The sequence below is a fragment of the Pipistrellus hanaki genome (assembly GCF_964339955.1).
Source record: "Pipistrellus hanaki genome assembly, chromosome: 8".
Classification (NCBI taxonomy): domain Eukaryota; kingdom Metazoa; phylum Chordata; class Mammalia; order Chiroptera; family Vespertilionidae; genus Pipistrellus; species Pipistrellus hanaki.
In genome coordinates, this window is record NC_140510.1 from 7,899,511 (window position 1) to 7,917,090 (window position 17,580).

Here is a 17,580-nt window from a genome sequence, read left to right on the forward strand (position 1 = left end):
GACTAGAGAAAAAGGCATCTTTGAGGTTTAGAATGGTTTAGTAGGTGGTGGTAGCAGGGATTAAAGAGAGGAGTGTGTAATGGTTGGGGACTATTGGGTTATGGAGAGGATGGCTTAGCTGATGATGCAAAGATCCTGGAAGAGGCAATATGAACTGTCTGCTTTGAGGACAAGGAGAATGGGGGTGTTGTAAGGAGAATTGGTGACTTTTATGAGACCGGACTGTTGAAGTCTCTTAATGATGGGCTGGAGACCCTTCTGTCCTTCTAATGAGATCAGGTATTGAGGTTTGCAAGGGAAAGTATTTGGGTATTTGAGATGGATGGAAATGGCTTGGTGATGGGTTGTGATAGAGAGAGTGGAGATGCCCCATATGAGGAGGTTGGCCAGTGAGGGGTTTAAGGGTTCTGCTTTAGGACTGGGGGTGGCTGTCAGGAGATGGAGAAAGGCTGAGGCTGACAAGTGGGAAGAATGGTCAAGGGAACAAAGGATGATGGAGACTAAGATGGGGTCTTGCACTGAGGTAGGACAAGAAGAGTGAATAAATGGGATGTCTAGTATGATGCAGTGCAGAGGTGAAGTGGCTTATGGCTGTGAGACTAGTCCATCAACTCCCATAATATAGACTGAAGAGGGGACAAGGGTTCCAAACAAATTCGAGGAGGGCAGAATATGTGGCCCCAGTGTCAATTAACAAAGGAGGTCAGCTTACCTGCCACCACAATTGTTATCTGAGGCTCTGTCCTGGTGATGTAAGTCTGTGGCGCCTTGTCAGGGCCTGGGCAGCATCAGTCTTTAGTGGTTAATCCCAGGTGGTCTGGGAGCTCCAAACCAGATACAGAGGGAGGATGTGCTGGACTGGCTTAAGTCTGACCTGGAGGGGCTAGATTATAGTCTGATTTCCAGTGGCCTTCCTTTCTGCACCTTGAGCAATGCCCAGGTGGAGGTCTCAGATATGGGCAGGTCTTGGCCCAGTGTCCTTCCTTCTTGCATTTAAAGCATGGGCCTGGAGAGGCATAGCACCTGACTTGCCCTAGGTTGAAAGACCGATACTTCATTAGGGAATCGTGAGAGCAGTTGAAAGGCTTCCTTTTGGGACACAGCCTTGGCCTGATCTCACCTGTGTTTTTGGATTTTGGTCTCTTCAATTCTATTATTAAAGACCTAAAGGCCAAATTTATGAAGGTTTTTTGAGGAGCTTGTGGACCTGTGTCTATTTTTTAAGTTTATGGCATATTTTGAAGGCTGGTTGGGATATAAAATGTGTGTTCAGAAGAAGTGTTCTCTATGGGGATGTGGGGTCCAAGGTGGTAAATTTCTGTAAGGCCTCCATGAGGCAGAAGAGGAAGAGAGCTGGATTTTTTTCAGGAACCTGAGTGATTTCATTAGTTTTTATAGTTGACTGTCTTATGGGCAGCCATTTTGAGTTCAGCAATGAGACAGATGATCAGTGCCCTGGAGAATTAACTGGATAGTCCAATCTTGGGTCAGTTCATGGGACTGCATCAGCACCAACCAGGTTGGCCACTGTACCCTGTCTATGAAAAGCATCAGCATGATCCTGAGCTGCTAGCCAGACATGTTTCTTCTTCTCTGGGGATAGAGAGAAGGACAGGATGGCATAGATGCTGTGCCAGTTCAGATCATAGAACTGGGTCAGGTATTCAAATTTCTTAGTAAAAGTGATCGGGTCGATGGAAAAAGACCCATCTGTGTGAGGTCAGACATAAAAAATGGGATGTGTACCTGGACAATAATAACCTTGGCCCCCAGCCACCTCTCAGAGGGGAAGGATAGAAACTGGAGGTAGGGCTATCTTGGAACAAGTAAGAAGGGGGCTTGATAAGAAGGATGAAGAGATGGATGAAGAGGTGAAGTCCAAAGACAGGGGGCAGAGGAGGGACACAAGGAGGTGGGTTCTGGTGATCTGGTGGGGAAAGGATAATTGAATGATCTGAGGGCTGAAGGGAGATTCTGAAGGACCTGATGGGTTGGAGGAGGCTGGATCAGAAGCCTCAGGATGTGAAGGTCCAGGGTTGGTAGAAGAGGCCTTTGAGTGGAGAAGTAGGATTTAATAGGTAGAGCAAGTTTGACACAGTAAAGGGTGACAATTAGAGAATGTAAAGAAGACCTGGTCATAAGGGATCTCTGACCACTTCCCATTGTGGTGACAGAAATTGTCTAAATCTCAGAGAATGTTAAAATAAAAAGTTCCATTTTTGGGGCTAATGTGAATCATTGTCTAATTTAAATTATGGTGAGGCAGTATTACAATAGAAAATAAGACCTTTAGCCAGAACTCGGAGGAAAGGCTGAGTGTATTAAGATTATTGAGGAGACATCCAAGAGGAGTGTTTTTTAGGGGAACAGGAAAGGAATTCCCCATAGTTAAAATTAGGAAGATGAGGTAAGCAACAAAGGGATATCTGGAAAGCTAGACTAGAAGGAAGGTATCCTCACCATCTAGTCAGGTTCTGGAGGGAAGAAGAGAGTCTGATGCACATGGCAGGCACATCCCCTGCAATGAGGAAGACTGTTGGGCCTGGCCCCTGGGGAAGACTGAACTAGAGAGGATTTCTGGCCTAATTCTAGGTCTTTTGTATGAGACAGCAAATCAGAAATCCAGAAGGGTGATCCAATTGTTACTTACCAGAAATGAAATGAAGAAATATTGAGTATGGGATCAGCAATGGGAAGGATAGGTTCCTGATCCAGCATCCTACTTGGCTGGTTCAAGAGGGCCAATAATGAAAGGAAGCCTAATCAAAGCCACCTGAGTGCCTTTGATTAAGATAAGCCCAAGTCGAAGTGCTGCTGCCTCCTCTTCTCTGAGTAGCAAACTTGGGGTGACGGAAGCCCAGGTGATGTGGAATCTTCCCATAGCACCAAGTGTTAGGGTCGCCAAAGGAGGAATGAATAAGGCCAAAATTTATTGTTACATTTGCTAACAGAAGGGCTGAGACCAAAATGATATCAATGGGTCAGAGTAAAAGGAGCGGGATATTTATGTGTCTTTGTAAAGGTCAATCAGAGGAACCAGTCTCAGACAAAGTGCAGGTGGGGGCCAGGTATTGAGACCACTGGAAACTGGGTGAGGTGATTTACTGGAAACTGAAGGACATTAATCATGAAACTAATGATAAGAATAACAGGGAAATCGCCAGGAGGGGTGAGAGCCCCAATCTGGACATAACAGAGCACAAGAATATGCCTAGTGGTGGGCAGAAAATTATTACTATTTTTTTTTGCTCCCGTTCTCTCCACCATATGCCATAAGAAATAAAAAGTTTGTCACAGTATTGAAATGGATTAAGAAAGGCAAGGGTATTTCTGTAGCTAAACATCTGGATATGTTTAATTCTTCCACACTGACCATTTCTAGCATTGATTATGCTTATTAGGAACATGATCAGATAACAAAGATAGGGAATATTGGCAAACAAATTGGCAAAAGAACACTAAAAATAAAAAGCTTCACAAACTGTTTTTTATTACATTTTTATTAAGAGCGCTAACTTCTGTTTGGATTATATATGGACTAAATATTATTGTATATCACTAATAATAGACACTCTTGTCTAATATATTAAAAGGCAACAAAACATGAAGTTTAAATATTTTGCATCAGCTCTGTCATGGGTTATATGTTTAATTTAAGACAATGTTTTTAACATTTTTTTGGTCAGTTTTCTGCTTTGCATAATGGGAGGTTTATAAAATATGTATGAGAAATCACCTTACAAAAAAATGTTTCTCTTGGTTGAGGCAAATTTTTTTTTAGAAAATAAGGTTTATTTTAGTTGTATGACACAATTCATAGAAAAATCACTGATCTGGGATCAAGAATCCAGGGTCCATATTGGTCATGCTGACAGAAATGTACCTGGGAAAAATCATTAATTCTGTTGATGAGCTCAGAGCACTTCTAATGTTCCTTCTTTCTCTGTCCGCAGACAGTAAAAGTAAAAGCTCTCTCTCCCTTTGGCATACAAAAAGGCCTATGTAAAGAGGAATTTTTATTTTCCTAAAAGAGAATTCATTGTGAAATTTATGAATTTGATTTCCTTATATCAAATACACAGTATATTTCAAAAGCAACATCCATTGAAGTTATGAAAATTCCTTAGATACATTTATACTTCCCCACAAACCTTATTATGTAGACAAAGTCACCATTTTGCAAGAGCTATAGAATATTCAAGTTTATAAATGTTGCAGGAAGATGTGCTTGGTGTTCAGTACGTGTTCTCAGACAAGTAATGGTTTGCTTGCTGCTTGTCCATGAGGAAAACTTTCTATAAGAAAGCTGAAAGAGTAAGATATTCATAAAAAGTTGTTATTATTGTCTCATGGGGTTAGGATTTAGTGCTCCCTCACCCAAAAGTGTTTGTACTGTTAAGATACTTTTTAAGAAGCACTATTCTTGGTTGCCAATAGGTAGCCAAAGAAGTACTATAGGAAGGGAGCACTTTTGATTCTCTGCCGGAAATTTAGTAATGAACCCTGTCATTTCTGCTTCAAAGCAAGACATGCCCCGTAGTCCTCTCTAGTTAAAATAAAAAAGAAGAAAGAAGGAAGAAAACTTTATCTTCTTTTCTCAGAAGAGACAATGCTTACTCATTCCGTTGGCAAAGGTCTACACAGACCTTTACTGTGTAGAAGTTACACAAGAAAGAACTGAGGGCCTTCTCTTTCCACCAGAAGAGTTGTACTATGTCTATCAGCTCTGGAAATTATGCTGAAGTGATGCTCTAATAAAAACCCACTTGTGAGATATAAATAAATGCAATTAAGTATTATGCAGAGAGAAATGCTAAATTTATTAAAATATGGAAAATTATGTTTAAGCAGTTAGAGACATAATCTTATTCTTAACTCCTCATTAAAAAAAACAAAAATAAAAACAAAAAACTACCTAAGTTAGAACTGTAGGGAAGTGTAAATCAGAGGTCCTTCCCTGCTGATAATATTAGTCTTTTCTTCCTAATTAAGAACCCTTGCAGAGTGATTGACTAAACAGTTATCAAGTTATTAGCACTATGATAGTGGGTCATATCTTACTCCTCATTATCTTCAGAACAACAAAGACTAGAATACACAAGGCCAGTATTTGCAAATTGTGGATAATCCATTGGTGACCCCTAAAATCCCTTAGTGGTTCCTAACTAACAACCAGACTGAGGTAAAGAAACAGAAGAAAGAGATAGTTAGGGTGATAGATGATAGATAGATGATGATGATGATGATGATGATGATGATGAAGATGAGATGATAGATAGATAGATAGATAGATAGATAGATAATAGATAGATGCCAGAATATCAAAGAATAAACATGTCCTCAACAGCCAATAAAAATCCCTTCAGCTTTTCTTCCCCTTCAGAGAATGGATAATATAGATTGAATGCTTATATTTCTCCAAAATCCATGTTTTGAAAATCTAATGCTGGAGATGATGATATTATGAGTTAGAAACATTGAAGGTCATGAGACCAGGAGCGCAGAACCCACATAAAAGGGAAGAATGATCTAATATGTGAGAAATATACTTATGTTGTTTATAAGCCACCAGTTGGTATTTTGTTTTTGCAACTTTAATGGACTAACAGAAAAGATTAGTCATTAAATAACTTCCCTAGACATTCTTCTGTTCACGACAAAGTCACTCTGTGATCTTCAATTAGTGAATTGGTGCATATAGAGGATAGACTGTGGTAGCACTCATGTGCTTGGCACCCTGTTGAGGATGGCTAAATGGGGTTCAGTGGAAATAATATTTTCAAATGCTATAGTTTAGAATTCAACAAGGGCATCCCAAGGTCAACAAAAACAGAGAATTTATTGCTAGCAGATATGCCTTTTAAGAAACCATAAAGGATGCTATTGAAGCTGAAAGCAATGACACTGGATGATAATGTGAATCCACATAACAAAACAAAGAGCAGTGATAAAGGTAATTATGTACTTATGAAAAGTAAGGATGCATATTTTTTATTATAAATGGATTTTGTTTTTTGCTTGTTTGTGTTTTATTTAAGCCTCTTATGATTTCCATGATTTTAAGATTTTAATTGGTTTACATTCTGCTGTATTCTTGCTAAATTGAACTTTGGGTATTTTACTTTTTTATCTTTATTGTTGAGAATATTACAGATCTCCCCCTTTGTCCTCCCCTTGCACCCCACTACCAGATCCTCCCTGCCCCAGGCCTTCACCACCCTATTGTCTGTGTTCATGGGCAATGCATATATGCATATAAGTCCTTTGGGTAATCTCTTTTCATCTACCCCAGCCCCTCTTAGATTTGTCACTCAGTTCCATGTTTCCGCCTCTGATTCTGTTTTTGAAAGGTGAACATGGTGGTGCACAATGGCAGGCTAAGTAGCCATCTCAGACTGTGAGTAAAGAAAAATTGAATTTATTTAAGGAAAGGGGATGGGGATGTAAGGGCCACACAGTACCAAGCCAAGAGGACATTGGTTGATGATGACAGCCCCTGGGAGCTGGAGTTTCATCCATATATTCAGTCACTGAAGGAAACTTTTTGTTAGTGGGTCTGGTGAATGAGGTGGTGGGCTTGGAATGCAGGCAGGTGTGTGATCAGGTGTCTTCAGGACAGCTTCAGTTCCTTACATGGTTTGACTTCTGGTGTCCAGTATATTTTACCTGGTCTTTTGTTCTCCTGTGGCGGAAAGTTTACAATTGGCAATTAAAGAGTGTATTGCCCTATAGTCCTCACAATTTTATTTATCAGTTTATTGTTTTCATTAGATTCCACATATACATGAGATCATGTAATATTTATCTTTCTTTGGCTATTTTGCTTAGCATAATCTGGTATAATGCAATAGGTATATGATAATATTGCTTGGTTTATACCAGGTAATATATAAAAATGTCACATATTTGACAATAACAGCAAAAGTTGATGGATAGAAACAGAGCTATATTGAAGAAATGCAATGACACTAGATGTTTAATCAAATCCCCAGGAACAAATGAAAAAAAAACAGTAATGGTAAGCAAGGAGTTTAACAACTCTACAAATATATAATTATTTTTTTCATCTTGACATTTTAAGTAGATATAAAAGTATGTATTGTACTAACCATGCAGTGTATTACTGGTTTGTATCTTATACACATGTGATAATAATACCCCCCCAAAAATAAAGAGGGCATAGAGATATGTAAGGGCAACATTTCTCTAATTCACTAGAATTTAGTCAGTGAAATCCCAACTAGATTTTAATATTTTAAGATATATACAGTAATTTAATAATTATTAATGAAGTTTAAATACTACATGAAGAAATATTCACTTAATATAAAAGAAAATGGAAAAGAAAACAGAGAAACAAAAATCGTGAAATTGGGAAGGAAAGTAAAAAGGCAGAAATAAATCAAACTCAATAAAATAAAATGTTAGTTGTTTAAACAATGCAAATCAAAATACAGAGAGGCAGGAGACTATCCCTTGGCTATTTGAGTGGCCACAGCAAAGTGCGCATCCAATGCACCATAAGCCTTAACAAGCTTTAGAATGGCTGGAAAAGCTGGTGGAGAAGGTGGTGTAGTGCCCTCTCTACACTAACTCACCCATCCTGGCAGTAGGTTGTTCAAATCCCAGGGCCAAGGGAGCAGACCATCTCAGCATTCTACAATCTCCTCACATCTACCCTCTCTGGAGAAGGTGACTTCTGTGAGCTGAAAGGATAATACTGTGTCTCTACCTATGGAATTCTTCTTGCTGGGCTATCAAATTAACACAGATTATCAGAAGAAAATCAAAGTTGAATTCATGAACATGGGGAATTCACATACGCATGATAATTCCATAAAGATCTAAAGCCCTGAACACCACGTTACAGTATAAACAGTTAAAAATAAATAAATAAATGGAAAAGAGTATTTTAAACAACAATCATGGAAATGCTGGAATTAGTAATCCTATATAATAAAACCCAATATGCAAATCTACCGAACGGTGAAACAACCAGTCACTATAATGCTCACTGACCACCTGGGAGCAGACACTCAATGCAGAAGCTGCCCCTTAGTGGTCAGTGTGCTCCCACAGAGGGAGCGCAGCTCAGCCAGAAGCCTGGCTCATGGCTGGCAAGCACAGCAGCAATAGTGGGAGCTTCTCCTGCTTCCAAGGCAGTACTAAAATCCCCTTGGGAGATGTCCAACTGCCAGCAAAGCACACTTCCCACAGGGCACGGGCCAAAGCTGGCAGGCAGACATCCCCTAAGGGGTTCTGGACTGCAAGAAGGTGCAGGCCAGGCTAAGGGACTCCCCCCTGCAGTGCATGAATGTTGTGCACTGGGTATCTAGTATTAATATAAAGAATAACTTAAAAACAAAAATTCTAGAGATAAAGATGTATGTCATATATAATAAAAAGGTAATATTCAAATTAACCCTCATGCCCTCACAAGAGGCCAGGCTGGCAGGGGGGTTAGTGAGAGATGACCAAATAATTGAATAGCAGTCTGTGTGAGATGACTAGGCCAGTGTGGGAGGGCAGTTAGGGGGAATCGGGCCAACAGGGGAGCAGTTAGGTGTCAATCTGGCTGGCAGAGGAGTGGCTAGGGGATGAGCAGCCTGGCAGGCAGAAGTGGTTAGGGGCAATCAGGAAGGCAGACAAGAGAGCAGTTGGGAGTCAGCAGTCCTGCATTGTGAGAGGTATGTCCGACTGCTCGTTTAGGCCTGATCTCACTAGGGTCCCAGATTGGAAAGGGTGCAGACTGGGCTGAGAGTACCACCTACCCCCGTGAATGAATTTCTTGCACCAGGCCTCTAATTTTATAATAATAAAAAATATATACCATGAATAAGAGATAACAATTATAAGCATAATAGAGGCCTGGTGCATGAAATCTGTGCATTCAGGGAGATCCCTCAGCCTAGCCTGCACCCTCTTACAGTCCAGGAGCCCTCAGGGGATGTCTTACGATGGCTTCATTCGGACATCCTAAGTGCTGCCATGGAAGGAGAGGCTCCCACCACTGCCACTGCACTCGCCAGCTTGTGAGCCCAGCTTCTGGCTTAGTGGTGCTCCCTCCTGTGGGAACGCATTGACCAAGAGAGGGCAGCTCCTGCATTGAACATCTTTCCCCTGATGGTCAGTGCATGTCATAGCAACTGGTCATTCCACCATTTGGTCAATTTGCATATTAGCCTTTTATTATATAGAATATATACCTAACAAAACACCCCAAAAGACATGAAATAAGAACTGAAAACATTTAAAGAAATAGATATTTCAATAATAATAGTTGGAGATTTTAATAACTCACACTTAATAATGGATAGACTAACTAGACAAAAGATCAAAAAAGAAAGTAGAATATATGCTAGGTCATAAAACAAGGCTCAATAAATTATAAAATGAAATGTTGTATAGTATTGTTTTCAATCACAAAGTTGTAATGTTTGAAATCAATAAGATAACACATTTTGGAAATGTTCAAAATGTGTAGAAATTGAACACTAAATATTCAATGCATCAAAAATAAACCAGAGGAAAGTTATAAAACTCTGAATGAGTTAAAATTAAGACATACTATAGAGAAAAAATTAAAAGTTCTTTGAAAAGATGAACAAAATAAACAAACCTGCAGTTATATTACCAAGTAAAGAAAAGTCTAAAATTACTTATATCAGAAAAAAAAGAGGAATTATTAGTGGAAGGGCAATTCTTGGGGTACCTTGAGGAAAAGAATTTCCTGGGGCCCCATAGGAGGATGGGATTTAATGGGAAGCTTTATGATTATGTAAAATTAAGGGGGTTCCCCTCCAAGGTCCATCTCACAAGGGAAGAAGTTAAAACTTGTCTTCAGCAGGCCAGAATTAAGGCCGCTGCCCATAGTTTTTGCTCCATATTAAAGTAAAGTCCAATCTAGCCAGTCTAGTATCTGGATACGTTGGCTTGTGTTCCCAGATGCATGGGTCCACACATGTTATGGATAGAAAGCAGGTGAGAGCATGGTCAAGTGCTCCTCACAGAGCAAGCCAGAGAGAGAGGCAAGCAGGAGAGCAAGGGCTAACAAGTGCAAACAGGAGGAGAACATGTGCACCAGAGAGGGAAAGTTCCTCTTTCTGGGGATTTCAACTTTCCAAGATTTCATTTACTTCTGATAGGGACCACCCGCCAGCCAATCCATTGCTCCCAGGCAGAATAACAGGCAAGCACCTACCCTGTGTGGCCCCCATCCACATTGTGTGTGCTCCTGCATCTCCCTTTGTTCCATCCCTATCCCCAGTGATCTGCATGGAGTGAACCAGTGGTTCTCTGGGGAGAGTAATCTGTAGCTTCTTGGAGAAGCTGCCCAGGTGACCATGCTTATAATGTTTAATTACAATGATAACAGAGGTACCATTATTACCAATCATATAGAAAAAAAATACTAAGAGGAATTCTCTGGACAATCTATAACAATACATTAGACAATTTAAATAAAATGGAAAATTTCTAGAAAAGCACAAACCACACAAACCATAAAACTTACTCAAGGAAAAATAGACAGTGTGAATCACATATTTAAAAATATTTTATTAGTAATAAATAAAATAATGAAAAAAAAACCTGGAACAGCCTTCACCATTTAATTCCACCAAACATTTAATTAAAACTTAATAAAATTATTTACAAGCACTTAAAAAAATAAAAGAGGAAATGCTTTGCAACTCATTTTATAAGGTTAATGTTACACTTATAAATCAAATAAAGCCATTACAAGTAGAAAAAAAATACCTAAAGAGTAATACATCTTATAAATGTTGTCATGAAATTCTTAAAATGAGTAAAAGAAAATTAAACACCCAAATATAAAAATAACATCTACCAAATTGTGATCTAGTCCAATAATATAAAGTTGGTTTAAATTTAAAAATAAACTAATACCAAATAAAAAATCAGTATCAATTACAATCATATCAATAGAATATACATCACTGATAATCTCAATGAAAGAAGAAAAGGTAATTGTCAAAAATCAACAACCTTTTATAATAAAAAATTCAACAATTTAAAATTAAAAGTAAATTTTCCTAATAAAGTCCATCTACAAGCACACATAAACAACCAAACAAGAAAGAAAAAAAGCATACATTATAAGCTACATCATTTTTAATTGTGAAAAAAGGAACAGGAACAAAATAAGATATGTTTGACACTTCTATCTAACATTGTACCGGATGTTCTAGCAAAGAGCAATTAGACAATAAAGTGAAAATAAAAGGCATCCAAATAGCAAAGGAAAATGTAAATCTACCTGCAAGGGTAAATGACCTATTCTTGCATAGAGAAAATCATTAGACATTCAATTAAAAACATAAAAGAGTTCAGCAAGATTGCATCATAAAATATCAATACTCAAAAAAGCAATCGTATTTCTATAGCTGAAAATAAAAATTAAAAAATAACTATATTTAAAGTAACATAAAAAACCCACATATGTATAAATATAACAAAAGAAGCTCTAAATTTGAACACTGAAATTTAAAACTATCATTCAAAATTTAAAGGCCTAAAGAGCTGTAAAGAAATACTGTGTTCATTCACTGGAAGACTTAATATTGGCAACATAGAAGTACTAAGATTTATCTTCTCATTTAGTGTAAGTCCCATAAAGTCCCAGCTGTCTTTTTTTGTAGACATACAAAAATGTGATTCCAAAATTGATAAAGAAAGCAAAAGACAAAGAATAGCCAAAAAATATTGATAAAGACTAATTTGGGGAACTCACATTCCCATATGTAAAAAAACAATAATCACAATAATCACTAATCAAGAAATAATGGTACTGGAATAATAATTGACATATAGATCAATAGAATCTTACTAATAGTTCAGAAAAGAAACAATTCATCTTTCTATTCAATTGGATTTTCACATGGGCAACAAGAAAGGTCAATAAGGAATGTGTAGCTTTTGTAACAAATGGTACAGGGCAACTGAAGATCCAAATGAAAAAGAATGACCCTTAATTAACATCTATGTTAATGTGGCTCAAAGACATGATTTTTAGAGCAAAACACATTAAATTATTTGGATAAAAAATGTGCTTAAATTTTTGTGACTTTAAATTAAGCAAAGGTTTCTTATATTTGACAACAAAAACACAGCAACAACAAAAAGAAAAATAGATAAATCAAATGTCATCAAAATTAAAAACATTTGTGATCCAAAAGACACCATAAGGAAAGTTAACAGATAACATATATATTATAGTTGGAGAAAATATTTGCATGTCATGTATATTTGATATCAAATTTGTATTTAGAACATATAGAATATTTATATAAATACTTTTTAAAAGTATTTAAAAAACAATTTTAAAAATGGGCAAAAGATTTGAATAGACATATACAAATGGACAATAAACTATGAAAAATTTTAATATCATTAGTTATTAGGAAAATGCAAAACAAGACCACAAGAAAATGCCATTTCATATCCATAAGATGGCTATGATTTTTAAAAATATATAGAATAACAAATACTAGAAAGGATGTGTATAATATCAAAATCTGATACAATGGTGGTGAAAATCTGAAATGATTCTGTTTGAACATAGGTTTATCATGTGATCCAAAAATCATTCCCCCTTACATACCAAAACTAAATAAAAACATGTGTTCACATATGAAACATTGCATGTTTCTAACCAAGCAATGTAGAGTGTTTTCTTTTAAGCTAAAGTCTACCTTGACTCTTGTGCCAGTTTGTCCATTGCAGTGATGAGAACTGGAGATAAAAATGTGAGACCCATTAGTTTTCATTGATTGTTTTTTTTCACTTAAGGTGGCCATTTGCTTAAGATGGCCTTGTTTATAAACCAACTTCCCATCAGCCCATTGAAAATGCTTTCAACAGAAAAGAATATATAATTTTGTACAACCAAGTAGCTACATTATTGAAAAAATATATTTTGTGTACTTTAATGTCCTCTCATTCTTGAATGTGCGATTTTTAATCTTTATTGTTGAAAATATTATTTATGTTCCTTCCCTTCACCCCTACTGACTTCTTATAGATTGCTCCCTTCCCCACCACAGGTCTTCACTGCCCTATAGCCTGTGACTATGGGTTATACATATATCGACACACAAGTTCTTTGGACAATCTCATCCCATCTGCACACAATACCTTTCATTTCCTCTGAGATTCTGCAGTCTGTTCCATGCTTCTAAGTCTCTGAATCTATTACAAGCCTTCATGGCAGGACCTAGTAGACCCACCCCGGGCCCAGGCAAAAACCTGGAACTCAGAGTTGTATCACTGGACAAGATCTCTATGCGTAACCCAAACAACTATTCCATAAGGCAGATGCTCACCTGAGGTACCAGACCGCTCCTGAGGCTCAGACTTTCCTCTGGGCTCCAACTACCCTCAGATGACTAAGACCTTCACCTGGAGCTCACATCTACATCTGGGACCCAGAATATCATGGTAGGTCCCAGAAGATTATTGTCCCAGAAGATTATTCCGGAGCTGAGGCCTCAAAAACAGAATCCAGACTTGTATCAGGATTGTATCAAAAAACAGATCCAGACTTGTCTCAACTTGTAACCCATACCAAGATTTCAATATACTGTAAATCATGCAAACAACCCATGAGTGCCTGCACATGTTATTCTGTTAGGCTTTCAGCAAGTGGTGGTTATTTTTTATTAAAAATAACAAAAATTTAGCAAAGAGGAAAACTATTTTATGATGACAAAGGCAGAAAGACTTTGTGCCAGAAACAAAACTTAAACTAAGCACTTTTAAAATCATTTTGCTAGATACAAAACAATAAAACAGTGTTGGTAAGAAATAAAGTAAGGCAGGAGAGCTATAAATGCTCATTCAGGGTTCTCCAAAGAAACAGAGCCAATAAGATTAGATAGGTAAATGAAAGATGATGATAGATGATAGATAGATTATAGATAGATAGATAGAGATGATAGATGATGATAATGATGAAGATAGATAGATGATAGATATAGATAGATTAATAGATAGATGATAGATAGATATATAGATAGATGATAGATAGAGATGATAGATGATAGATGATGATGATGAAGATAAATTGATGATAGATAGATAGATAGATAGATAGATAGATAGATAGATAGATAATAGAAGATGATAGAGGATAGATGATAGGGATAGATAGATAGATAGATAGATAGATGATAGATAGATAGATAGATAGATAGATAGATAGATAGATAGATAGATAGATAGAAAGAAGGAATTGGCTTATGCAATTATGGAAGAAGAATACCAAGGTGTTTGGCAAGCTGGAGAGCCAGGACTGATAGCATAGCTCTAATCCAAGTCCAAAGACCTGACTAGGAAAGTCTATGGAGTAAGTTTCTGTCTGATATCCGGGAGGCTCAAGACACAGAGGAGCTGATTTTTCACTACAAGTTCAAAGGCAGGAGAAGATTGATGTCTCAGCTCAAACAGTCCGGCAGAAGGTATTTTCTTATTCAGCCTTGTTGTTCTATTGAGGTCTTCAATAGATAGATAAGACCGCCTGCATAAGGAAGGACAAGGTGATTTATTAAGTCCACCAACTCAGATGGCAACCACATTCAGAAAAACCTGCATAGATACATTCAGAATAATGTTGGACTCAATATCTGGACTCCAAGGCTCAGTCAAGCAGACACATAAAATTGGCCATTGTAGCTTCAAAACCTTAGTTTGTCACTGCTTGTCTTTGAAAACCAAGTGCTAAATTTTGTTTAATTTTCAAATGCATATGTTCCCATTGGGCAGTGGTAGTTAATGCACATACTAGGACTTACCAGCATGTGAGATCCAACTGTTAAATTTTCAGGATTTTTATTATTATTATTATTGATTTTCCACAGAGAGGAAGGGAGAGGGATAGAGAGCTAGAAATGTCGATGAGAGAGAAACATCGATCAGCTGCATCCTGCACACCCCCTACTGGGGATGTGCCCCCAACCAACATACATGCCCTTGACCAGAATCGAACTTGGGACCTTTCAGTCCACAGACTGACACTCTATCCACTGAGCCAAACTGGTTTCGGCTGAGGAATTTTTTTGACTAGATGTTAATGCATTGGTAGACTAAACTTGAACATAGAGCTTTTATACCATAAAATTTGAAAAGCACTACAAATCACAACCTTTTTTTGATACCTAGAGGATTGATTCTTAAACATTACAGCCCTGCTATGATGTCTAAGGAGCAATGGGAGATGAAGGTTTTTCTAAAATAATTATGATTTATTAAAGTTTTTAAATATCCCATTTTTGTTCAGTCTGTGATTAAATAATACTTGATTAAGTCATTTATATTTTTCTGAAAATATATGTTATTAATATAGCTATTATTGGAAACATTCCTCAAAAAAGATTTATTTTACCCTGGATGATTAAGTTACAGATGTCACCTAGGCAAATAAGGATTGCAATCAATGGATGTCACAATGCAGGCTCATCTGGATAAGATGATTTAGGGTCCCTGCTCAACCACATTTCTTCCTCCTAAAATAATTTAAATCAAAGTCAATCTTTATTTACAACTTTGCATGAAGCAGGTACAAACTAATTTGTATCCTCTAAAATGTTATTTTTATTTTGTAGCCACATATTTTCAAATACTTGTTAATGGGCCCTTTTCTGCTTATCTGAAGAATAGAATACACTTGTCCTAAAAGCAGGATGGCAGCATGGCATTAATAAGGGAAGCTTGGACCAGGAGTTAGGTGTTAGGCAAGCATGTCAAACTCACAGGCTGCAGGCCACATGCCTCGTTTAGTCATTTATTTGGCCTGTGTTAGCCTATGAGTTGGACATGCCGTGTTAGAGAATCTAGAGCTACATCCTAACTCTGCCATTAGCTGACTTATCAATCTGAACAGGTCTTCTTTTTACAAGATAATAAACTGCATTGTATTAATAGACTCCAAATTGGAAATATGGCCATATATCAGAATCATCAAAAACCTTTCCAGCCATATTCTAAAATCCAAGTCTCCTTCCCACATTCTACTACCCCAGCCACTAAGGCAGCTACAGCTAAAGATTTCTTGTATATCCTCTAGATCAGCGTTTTTCAACCGCTGTTCCGCGGCACACTAGTGTGCCGCGAGATGTTGCCTGGTGTGCCGTAGGTGCAGACAAGACAAGAATTTTATAATTTTTCACTATTTTGTTTACTTAATATTTCATAATAAAGTAATTATAAAATACTTTCTTTGTGTTTATTTGATTCCTATTCAAGAGAATTACTTTATATATAGTCAATATAGGCACAGAGTTAAATTTTTTAACATTTTCTAATGGTGGTGTGCCTCGTGATTTTTTTCATGAAACAAGTGTGCCTTTGCCCAAAAAAGGTTGAAAAACACTGCTCTAGATATTGTCTGGAACTGAGCATACACACACACACACACACACACACACACACACACACACGGAGGAAAGGAGAAAGAGGAGGAGAGATGAAGAGAATAATTTACTAAACTTGATTCATCCTTTACTCAATTTAATAACTCCTAAATTTATTAAATTGACATTCCCAAAGAGTTCCCTAGAATATTTTGAATTAAATCTCAATCACCATATTATTTCTTTCAAATATATTTCCTTCTGTATGTATGAAAAACTAAGGTTTATATAGCTATAGCCATAGGAGACCTATTTCTATCTAGTATGATACTGTTGAGTATTGGAGGTTCTGCTAATTCTCTAGCAAAAACTATATTAAAAATTATAATGTAGAGCTCAAGAAAAGCTCCTAAGAATATGCTGACAATGAATAAGCACCTCTTTAGAAACATTGACAAAAATATGGTAAGAAATGTGAAAGTTTGTGGTTTTTGAAACAAAACTTTCTCTCCTTTTCATCTCAGTGACATATAAATTCCATTCGAGGCTGCTGCAGCCTCCTCTAATCTTTCATTCAGAGGCCTTTGTTCATAGGAGGAAGAGAATTACAGCATTTCTCTGCCTGTCCCCAGCTGTCTGCTGTGGAGGCTAAGCCCTGAGTGAGTGCAGTAAAGAGGTAAGGGTCCCTTCTGCTTCCAGTTCCCAGACCTATAATGGATGCTTGTATTGCAAGCTTCCTTTGTTGAAAAGATTGGGAACCGATGCTTGCCCTGGTGCATAAGGCAGTGGTTTCATGCCAAGAGGGGCAAGCTGAGCAAACCTCTTTCCCACCACCTTCTACAGTAGGGGTGCCTATCAGAGAGTAGTCTTCCATTGTCCCTATACCCTTCTCCGCAGCTCTGGTTTGGTGATTTTGCTGGAGAAGAAGTAGGTTGTAAAACAGATAGAGAAGAGATTAGAAGGAAAGTAGCTGGTTTTAATTATAATAGGGAGTGAAGAAGTTCAAGCCTAAAGGCACCTTACTGTGAGATTCTCCCTCCTCCCAATTGGTGGGTGGAGTTATGACATTACTGGCATCTGCCACAGAGACATTCCCCAAGACATTGAACCACCTATCAGTGCATGCCAAAGTGCCCTGGAGCCCACCCCTTCCTGTTCTACCCTGGATCCAACCCTTTCCTGTTTCTTCCCATAAAAAGATCCCCAGACCAGC